Genomic DNA, 10,069 nt, shown 5'->3' on the forward strand with positions numbered 1-10,069 from the left:
TTTTTTAATAACCATTTTATCCCTCCTAGTAGCTGCTTGATTCATGTTTGATCAGTATTCAAAGTTTGTTATGTGAAATCCCTTGAAAAGTTAGGTTTTTTGAAAAGCTTTGAGTTTTGAAGGCTTAAGTTGCCAAATAGTGGTTTTTGGAATCTTTCGGAGTTTCGATTCTTGGAATAGAATTTCATCAACTCTAGAATGTGAAATTATATCTAGTAGATTTGATGAAATCATATTTGGAGTGTAATCGTGGATTTAAGGTCCTAAGTTGGAAGTTGTTGACGTTTTAATCCTGGAATTGACTTTGGTCAACATTCAGAGTTCAGATGCCCAAAATGAGATTCTGACGACTCTGTTGGATTCATGAGATGATTTTAGGCCTAAGGAGAGTTTCAGTGTATTTTTTTAGAAGTTTCGAGGGCGTTTTAGTCTTTTTCAGTCTTAAACTAGTTTGGTTGCGATTAAAGTGATTCTGAGTTAAGGAGACCTTAAATTTGTATTTCGATGGCTCAGAGTCTAGAACGTCAAATTTAAAAGGGTAGCATATGGTTTGCGTGCACGGGTTTTCAAACGAATTCGAGAGTCCATTTAGAAATTTGAGAAGTCGATGATTTTTGGTAGCTACGATTTGGTGCTAGATTTCCCGATCGCAAAAGGGTGTTACTTTCATGACTAACACATTCATGATGACTCTTTACTTTTGCAAAGTTCGCCTATTTTGTGGGGGACTCTTAAGAGACCATTGGTCGTGATCTCGATAGCCGCAAAACCAACCAGTGGTTTGCAAAAGCGATATCTGTAAAGGGTTTAGCCGGTTTAACCAGGGTACCACATTTCCCCATTTTTGAACACAGGAGCTCAAGGGAAGGTAATTTCAAAGGGATTTTATGTGGAAATCATTGGGTAGGCTATTTTGATCTAAAACCTTCATTACCCATTGATTATATCATGATTTTGACATTTAATTCTTATTTTGGAACTTTAAATTTTAGGAACTTTCTCAAGAACTCTAGGTTTTCATAAATTGGTGATTGAGAATTGATATTAGCGTCATTTTTAAATAGTTTTCATTAATGTCTCCCAGATGTCTTAAGGAGCACTTTCATATAAAAATTTCCAGATTTGAGTCCCATTTTTGGATTCGGATATTTGAGCCATTTTGACCATGTTTCTCAAATCTCATAATTTTGGTGTTGTTAGTTCCGAAATTTGATTGTGAATCATTATTTGATTAGATTGTGGTGATTTAGTATGATTTGGAAGGGGAAGGCTCAAGAGTTTGTTTGATCTAGTATTGATTAGGGCAAGTGAACTTCTAAAACCCCATAAATCGTGTAGAATTCTCAATTTTTCTTTTATATTTGTGTTGGGGAGTAATGTAAATGAGTTATGTGACTTTAATCACATGATTTAATATTAATGAAAGAGAGTGGTTAATAAAAGGCAATGTGTGATATAATTGTGATCAAAAGCGTGAAGTTCTTGACCTTGAAGTTGATGTGAATTCGATGAAATACTATGATCGCCCTGATGTAATTGTGAACTTGATGAAATTGTGAAGTACTCATTATTGATTGTAGGAATTGGCTTAAGGTACTTTCTCACTGGTTTGTCCTAATATTTGATAAAAGGTTAATGAAACTGAGAATTTAATGACTTATATTAATGTGAATGAGGTAAGTGTTGGTGTTAATGTACTATCGAGATGGTGATGTGAGTTAGCTTCATATGAATTGCGTTGTGGTTGTGGAAACCATTATATTCTCATTATTTGTGTGAACATCCTTATTTACCTTAACAATTAATAATTATGCCGATAAAAATAGTTCCGCAATTGATAATTTTGCCAATGGGAAATGGTTCGGGCGATGCCGATGGAAAATAGTTATGGTGATGTCGATGGGTAATGATTCCAAAAATTGATGATTATGCCGATGATAAATGGTTTCAGAAGATACATGGAATATGTGCATCCCCCGTGGGTTCCGAATTGAGTTTCAGCAGATATGTATCATTAGGACAGACATGCATCATTTTACTTGACATCAAATTGCATTGCATTACATCGTATCTCTCATCGTGACGTTGTTTATATTCTCCTTGGTGTCTCTGTGGTTGACATACTTGATGTTGATGTGAATTATTTGGTGATGTTGATGAGCTATTATTGATTCTATGTGCCATATGGACTATGTACTCTAGTTTGAGCTAATTTTTGTGCAGGTTTGTAATTAAGGAGATTCGGTGGGGAAGTAAGGAGTTCTAGAATTCTATTAGATTTACCTAGTTTTGTTAGTTGCCTTGTTGAGTAATGTCTTGTTTGGTACTCACTCCTTTCTTCTATACTTGTGTAGGTTCCGGGTTCGGACCGTGATTTTATTTTCCCTTTTTCATATCCATGGCTTTGAGGAGACTTGAAAGGTAGTTGATTGATGCCGGCGATCTCCCCTATCCCTTTTACTATGCTTTGTTCTATTTGAGAAACAAAGATATTGAGACTTGCACTTATCCTTTGTAGCCAGTATTTTGAAGAGACTTGTACATTTGTCAATCAGTCTTTTGGGGGTAATTATAGCTGATTAAGCCTTCCGCTTTTGTATTATCTACTTATTTAAATTGCTTCCACATTATTTTTTTGTAACTGATTGGGCTTAGGTTGACTTGTTATGGTGGGAATGGACAAGTGCCATCACACCCAGATTTAGCTAGTGACATAAAGAAAGACAAAAATGATAATGATAATGGATGCAAGAAGATTATTTGAATCAAAATCAAAATAAGAAGGAAACATAGATGTAGGAAAAGCGTATGCTTGTTGTAAAATTTAATCCAAATTATTACTTAAATAGAATTGTACAAATTCTTTTTTATAGAAGGTACAATTCTTTATATAACGAAGAATTCTAATAAATTTAGAAGTGTTAATTGTTATGATTTCTTAATTACTTAGATTAAATAAGTACTTTAATTAATTTTAAAACCCCAAATATATTTTTTAATTGTGTGGCTGAGTAGTGCAACTAATTAACGTGGTTGATTATTACAAATCAACAACTTTTGTTGGATCATAAAGAAAAGAATATCTTTTAAATAATTTTTTGTAACATATTATCAAACTTTGAATGTTTGTTCCAAATAAATATGATACTTTGAAAATAGTTGTCTTAGGGCTTCTTAACTATTAATTCCCTTGTCTTAGATATATTTTCTTCTTATCATGTATTTTAGGACTCCTTTATTCTTACCAATATATATTAGGATTTCTTATTTTTTAAAAGTAAATTTATAATAATATAATAATTGAAAGAAAATGGTGAAAATATTTTTTTCTAAAGCAGAGTCTTTTAATGAAGGATGAAAAGTCAAACAACATTTTAAATGGTTTTCATGCTTTTAATATAGTATAGATATGATGATTCACATCTCTAAATCTTAATGCACAACTTATTATTCAAATGTGCATTCAGATTCGGATGTCGCATGTAAAAAACATTACATATTATTAGGGTTTATACATAAAAATTGTAAATGAAAATTTTGTCTAGGATTGAATTCTTACCGGTCATATATTTTTTTCTTACCATAATTTTTATGATTCTTAATTTTTAAACTATTTCATTGTCGACTTTTATGTTTTTCTCTCTTAGAGTTTCAACTCTAAAATTTTTCAATTATTTTAAAAGTATAGTCTTATCAACAATCTTTATTATTCAGAATAATAAAAACTAACTAATTATAACACTTTGAAATTGAACCACAAATACTTTTTGTAACCATGGATCAAGCTGATTCAGTGAAATCAAAATTAATTCAAGTTAAAGAGAGGAGAAAACCAAAGGATACAAGTCACAATGATTAAAAACAATGCATGTAGTTTCAAGTGAAACTCAGCAGAAAGAAAAGCATATGAGTTCGAGTCAATTCATCCTAAAAAACTATATACATGATACAACGCAAAACAATTGTAAGGAGGACTTGTGTATAATTCGAGGTATTGAACTTATTATTCATGTCTCCAAAATTTATTTTTAATTTTTAATTTTTCATTTGTTGTCTGATATCTGTATTGAAGTATGACAAATTTGAATTCAGGTTCTGTAAGACACAATCGAATAAACCCTCCATACCAGAGATTTTCCATTCCCACATAGTGAACTTATTAACCGTAAATTAATCAAAAAAGTGTAATTCATTACCGTTATTTGTGCAAATCAAACCAAGAGCATTTTTATAATAACTTTCCACGTTATTTTCCAGTTAATGCATTCACTTCATCATTTAGAGTATTCATATAGTGACCACAAGTCATTTATGACTTGCTAGTATTGACTGTTCCATCACCTAGTCGTTCGTCTTGGTTTTAGGCCTGTTTCCCTGTTTTGGAGATTTTGAAACTTGAAAAGTTGATTTCGGTTAGAAAATCAGGTAAAGGACCTCAGAACAAAATAATCACGGTTTCATAACTCCAAAATAGCCAAATTAGGCTAGTAGCAAGGTCGTCACTAGTATCAAGGATTTCGGTATGCGTTAGGGTTCATTTGGCATTTTAGCCTTTGAAATTTGGCCTAAGTTTGACTTTGATCAACATTCTTGGGAAATGCACTAGGATGAAAATTCAATCAGTACAGTTAGTTCCAGAATATTAGTTTTCTCCAGAATGACCCTTTGTGCTCTTCCCGAAGCTTTCGATTGAATCTCGAGGCCTATTGAGGAAATTTGCTAAATCTGGCACTTGAGTGTGGGACACATTTTTTGTCAAAATGACCTCGTATGAAAATTTTGACTATGCCATTGAGTTTGAAACATTGAATTTGATAGGTAGCATATATGTTTGTGCGTAAATTCCTAGTACCCTATCAGAGACTTGGCCATTTCCAAAACTTATCTAATGTAGCTGAGTTTAGTTTCCCTAGTTCCTAAAGCGATGGGGTGTTGCAAAAGAGAGGCCCCCCATGTCCTTGAGTGTCGCTAAAGCGACCGGGAGGTTGGTGAAGAGACACCTCTCTTAAGTGACAAGGCTTCATAAAACTAAGGCCCACCTCTTTGAGGTGGTCTCTTAAGCGACCTTCGGGTCACTTTTGCGACACTTGTGGGGTTATTTCTAATTCCGAAATTCAATTTTTATCCAAAACATTAAACTCTCACAACTTTCTTGTTTTTAGGAGAAATTGGGTGAATCAAAGGCCAACTTGTGGGTATTTGCTAGGAGAATTTAGTGGAGTGATCGAGTATGATATAGAGTCGTCGTTTGAGGTAATTTCGAGCTATAACCTATTTCCCTTGTGTGTTTTGAGCTTAATTTGAGAATTTAATGCATGTTATTGTTCTCATTAAACCGACCCACAGATTGAGTTCTATTTCGGAACACCAATTTGGGGAGGTATTTAGAATCTTTTCATGGAGTCAATTTTGAAATTACTAGATTGGCTCCCACATTTCTATTTTTGACTCCAAAAATTAGTTATCTTTGACTTTTATAATTTTAGTGTTAAAATGATCGTAATAGCGTTATGATTCTATTTTTGATAGCATGACAGCATTCTTAGGTCGTACAGAAAGGAAAAGATCTAGGTACATGATTTGGAACGTGTGCGTTCAGCCTACAAGTATGCTACAACTTCCCTCTACTTAGACTGAGCATGACTAAGCATTTGTATGTTGATTTGTGAGGTTTTGGTGGTGTTTGATGGTTGATCATGTTAAATTCCTATAATCCATGCCTTAGGTTATATTTTAGGTATTTCAGGAGACTGAAGCATTGTCACGACCCAACCCCGTAGGCCGCAACTGGGGTCCGACCTGGACCCTCTAATGCGTATTTATCAACTACACTTAAGTTGAACCGTGTGTGATGTGATACTATATACAAAAACCCCAATAGTTTAAAACTTTTTCATGTACATGTAGCCTCTTTCATTTGCATTATATCATGAAAGGGCACGTGTGCCGACAAGGCTGCTATAACAAAAACATTCACAACATATCGAATAGGCAACATCGAAACTAACTCCCAAACAACCCACGTATACATATGTCTACAGATCTCTAAGAATAGTAACAACAACATATGGCGGAACAAGGCCCCCGCCGTACCCCTGAATATACAAATATATACATTAAGTGATCAGCATCAAAATTTAGGGCTCCAAAACAGTGAAGCACTTCCGACACAGCTGAGAGGAACTCCTACGCTGATGGATCTCCAGAATAAACATCTGTACCTGCGGGCATGAAACGCAGCCCCCCGAGAAAAGGGAGGTCAGTACGATATATGTACTGAGTATGTAAAGCATAACACATCGTAACTGAGATCATAACTGAAATAAGGATGCAGGGGACAAGTATAATAACTAAATGAATTACTGTACCTGCACCTTAGGACACGTAAATCATACACATCATCATATGCTGTGCCCGGCCCTCTAGTGAACTCGGTGTTATAATCACTTCTTCATAATCACATATCATCATATCATAATGCATTTCATTTCATCATATCATCGTATACGGAATCATACCATCGTATACGGTATCATCTTATCATATATATCATCGTATCACACCCGGTTCACTACGGGGCTTAGGGTCACAATGTATTGCTTTAATCTCATATGCATGCCTACATAAAGTATCCGGCCCTTTAGTGAGGGACTCGGTGAATGGAGTGGTGTACGTCTATAGCGTACCATCATAATATACATATGTACCCGGCCCTCTAAGGAGGGACTCGGTGTTCCTTCCTTATTTCACCACACATACAATCATACTACAGCCGGCCCGGGACTCGGTGAATAATCGTATCGTCATAGCATACAACATATATCACACCTCACGTACGGCATCGTCTCCTCGTGCGTGGAACTATACACATCCGGCCCAAGACGCGGTGAAAGAAGTAGTAACACTGTGCACGATAACATATCCCGGCCCATCGTGGGACTCGAGGAAGGATGGGTTACAGTATGTACGAGTAGAGTAGTGAGAAACCATATGCAACTAAGTCATTATCTAAGACTCGATGAAACAGTCAAGTGAACCGTCACCTGAAGACTGGGGAGTAATTATCCGAGGTATCCCTTTAGATGTCATTAGGGCTTACATCAGTTAGGGCCTCAAGAATCACAGACATGCATCCAGACAATGCCATATAGCTTATGCAATCAGAAACATGGTTTATGCAATCAAAGACACGATTATGCAATCAGAGACACAGTTATGCAATCAGAGACACATTTATCTAGCCAAAGACTCAACTTATGCAATCAGACGCATTTACCATTTTAGAGCCTTTTAAAAAGAGAGGAGTTGGTACCTCCACTTACTATTCGTTATATAGAAGGCTCGAGAATAGTAGTTTGACTACTTTCAGACTCTTAATGTTCAGGAGTGACTACAAGTCACGAGTTACAATCAGAGCTCATAAATGGAATTACCTCTAAACCTATATCATATACCATTTCACTTAAAGTTAAGCCATTCCAAAGGAAAGAAGAAATAGGCTGTAAATATACTAATTTTCATCATATAGAAGACAAAAAGGCAATGACTCATCTATTGCAGAAGTTCTAATACCAAGAAGTAAACAAGAGTCTCGACTCATACTCAGGGCTTTACGAATGGATTGAATCCCAAATATCGTATATATATCATTCATAACTTATATCTAAGACATGCCAAAATAAAAGAAGAATAGTTCTACATATCTATTCCAAAAACACGCCAAAGGAAAGCTTCACATACCTTGTATGGACTTCTCTTAATCACGTCCACATCGTTGTCCTCGAAACCTTTTTAACATGGAATTAATGTAAGTATTAACAACCTTGGACTTTTCAGCAACTTAGACTACCCACGAGTATTCATAACATTCATCCCTTCGCTCGCCTTCTCGACTAGTTCCTTAACTAGTTAGGATGTTAACGAAAATCGGACAGCACCTCCCCTATAATGTGCGCTATACGAAATCCCAACCATGTCCTTAGAATCTGCAGCCAACCAACAATGCAACCAGCAGCCCATACATATACATATTATGACAAAATTACACAATATAAACTCCAAACGGCTCGTCCGAAGTTACAATATCAAAAGAGGGTTTCTAGTTTCTATTTTGCGAAACCTTTAACCGTACGAAGCGTGGAATCATGTGGCTGCAAACAGAATATACTAAACCTATTTTAGAACACATTTATACCCTGCAACACACACCACACAACCAGCAGCAGCCTCCAAACACACCACGCCTCACTTTGACTACAATTTAACTACGGCGACTTCAATTTAGATTGTTTCTTTCGCTGAGCATCCCCACGATTTTTTTCATACTTCCAGCAGTATAAAAGTTACATAATACACTCCATAACAACCTTATAAAGTCCTAATTTAAAGGAGAAACCTTACCTTACTCGAAATTGGCCAAAACTAGCCAAAATCGCGCCTCGGAAGTTTCTTAACATGCTGAAACTTTAGCGGACTGTTTGTATCTTTTTGGTGCTGCTCCAAATCGTAACTTTACGTTAATAACACCTCCATAGCATGTATAAACTCTCACAAAAATGTGGGAGAATAGAATCCAACCATACCTTAACAAACGGCTCTTCAAACGTGCTGAAAATTAACTTCGAAACTCCTCGACGCGGCTGAAACTAAGGGGCTGTTTGCGTGACTTCTTGCTGCCCCAAATCCGAAATTTTCATTATTAAACACCGCTATATCACTGTAGGATACCTTAAATAATTAATTCACGAAACGAAATCGGGCCTTACCTTTTGTTTTGCTCAAACCCGTGGCTGCCCTCACTTGTTCTTCACGTTTGTTTTCTCTTGTTGCTGCTTTGTTGCTGCTGGAAATTTGTGAATGAACTGAAGGTTTTTGGATACATATCAAATTATATAGGTGGTCCCAAGGGGTGACACGTGTCAGCCCCTAAGAATGACACGTGTCAAGCCATGATTGGCCACCGTGTCATGCTGCCAATTAGGGGCTGCCACGTGGCAGCGGGGTCCACCTCTCCCAAGCAGATGCATCACCTACTTGACCCTAAGTAGGTGCATCACCTGCTTTCTTGAGGTGCTGCCACGTGTCGCTTCTCCATTGGCTGCCATGCGTTGTCTTTTTCCCTTCCTCGCGGGTTCGTAATTTTGTCTTACTTTAAGAGCCTATGTAATCCGTACTACGTAAGCTTGATATATCCTTAAGCAACTTAAGTGTATAAGACTCTTAACTTAGTGCCTTACGTAGGTAAATCGAGTCCTACGACTCATTTCTTAGCCTCCAACTCTTTCCGGATTCTTATTACTCTATCTCCAACCTCCCTTCTCGCGAGGTATCACAATCTTCTTTCCTTAGAGTTGTTTGATAGTGTCGTAGCTTATCCGTCTCACATGATAGTGTCTAAGGAACTTAAGAAGACGTTCCGAGCTCAAGAGTGCGGGGTGTAACATCCTTCCCCCCTTTAGAACATTCGTCCCCGAATGTTGAATAAAACTTTCCTTAAGACTTTATACGGATCATAAGGAGATTCCTTTCTACTGGAATGACATACATTTTCATCCAAGTACTTAATATACGAGTTCCAAGACTGGAGGCTATCTGTAGATATCGAGAATAGGTACGGACACCTGTGTTTCATGTCCTTTTCAACCTCCTAGGTTATGCCTTCACGATTCTTATTCCGCCACAGTATCTTAACGGAGGCTATGTCCTTAGTTCGCAACCCGTTTAATCTGCTGATCCCGGATGGAGATAGGTTGCCCCTCGTAGGATAACTCCCTATTACGTGGACCTCCTCCACGGGCAATATTCTGGGAGCGTCGTTCCCATTCTTACGGAGCATTGATCTGTGAAAACTGAATGTATTGTTTCAAATCGGACGATAGGTCCTACTCATAGGGAGCTTTATCTATTCTAAAAATGCTCTGCGAAGGATCAATGTATCCCCTTTTTGCTGACTTTAGGCTGCTAATCGATATCTTGTTCCGGAATAAGCTTTACTTCATCAATAATTTAGTGGGTCACATCTGGGCCTGTCCCTTAATCGAAGGGCAAAATGTCATACTAAGATTCATCT

The sequence above is a fragment of the Solanum dulcamara genome, chromosome 9 (genome assembly GCF_947179165.1).
Source record: "Solanum dulcamara chromosome 9, daSolDulc1.2, whole genome shotgun sequence".
Taxonomy (NCBI): Eukaryota; Viridiplantae; Streptophyta; class Magnoliopsida; order Solanales; family Solanaceae; genus Solanum; species Solanum dulcamara.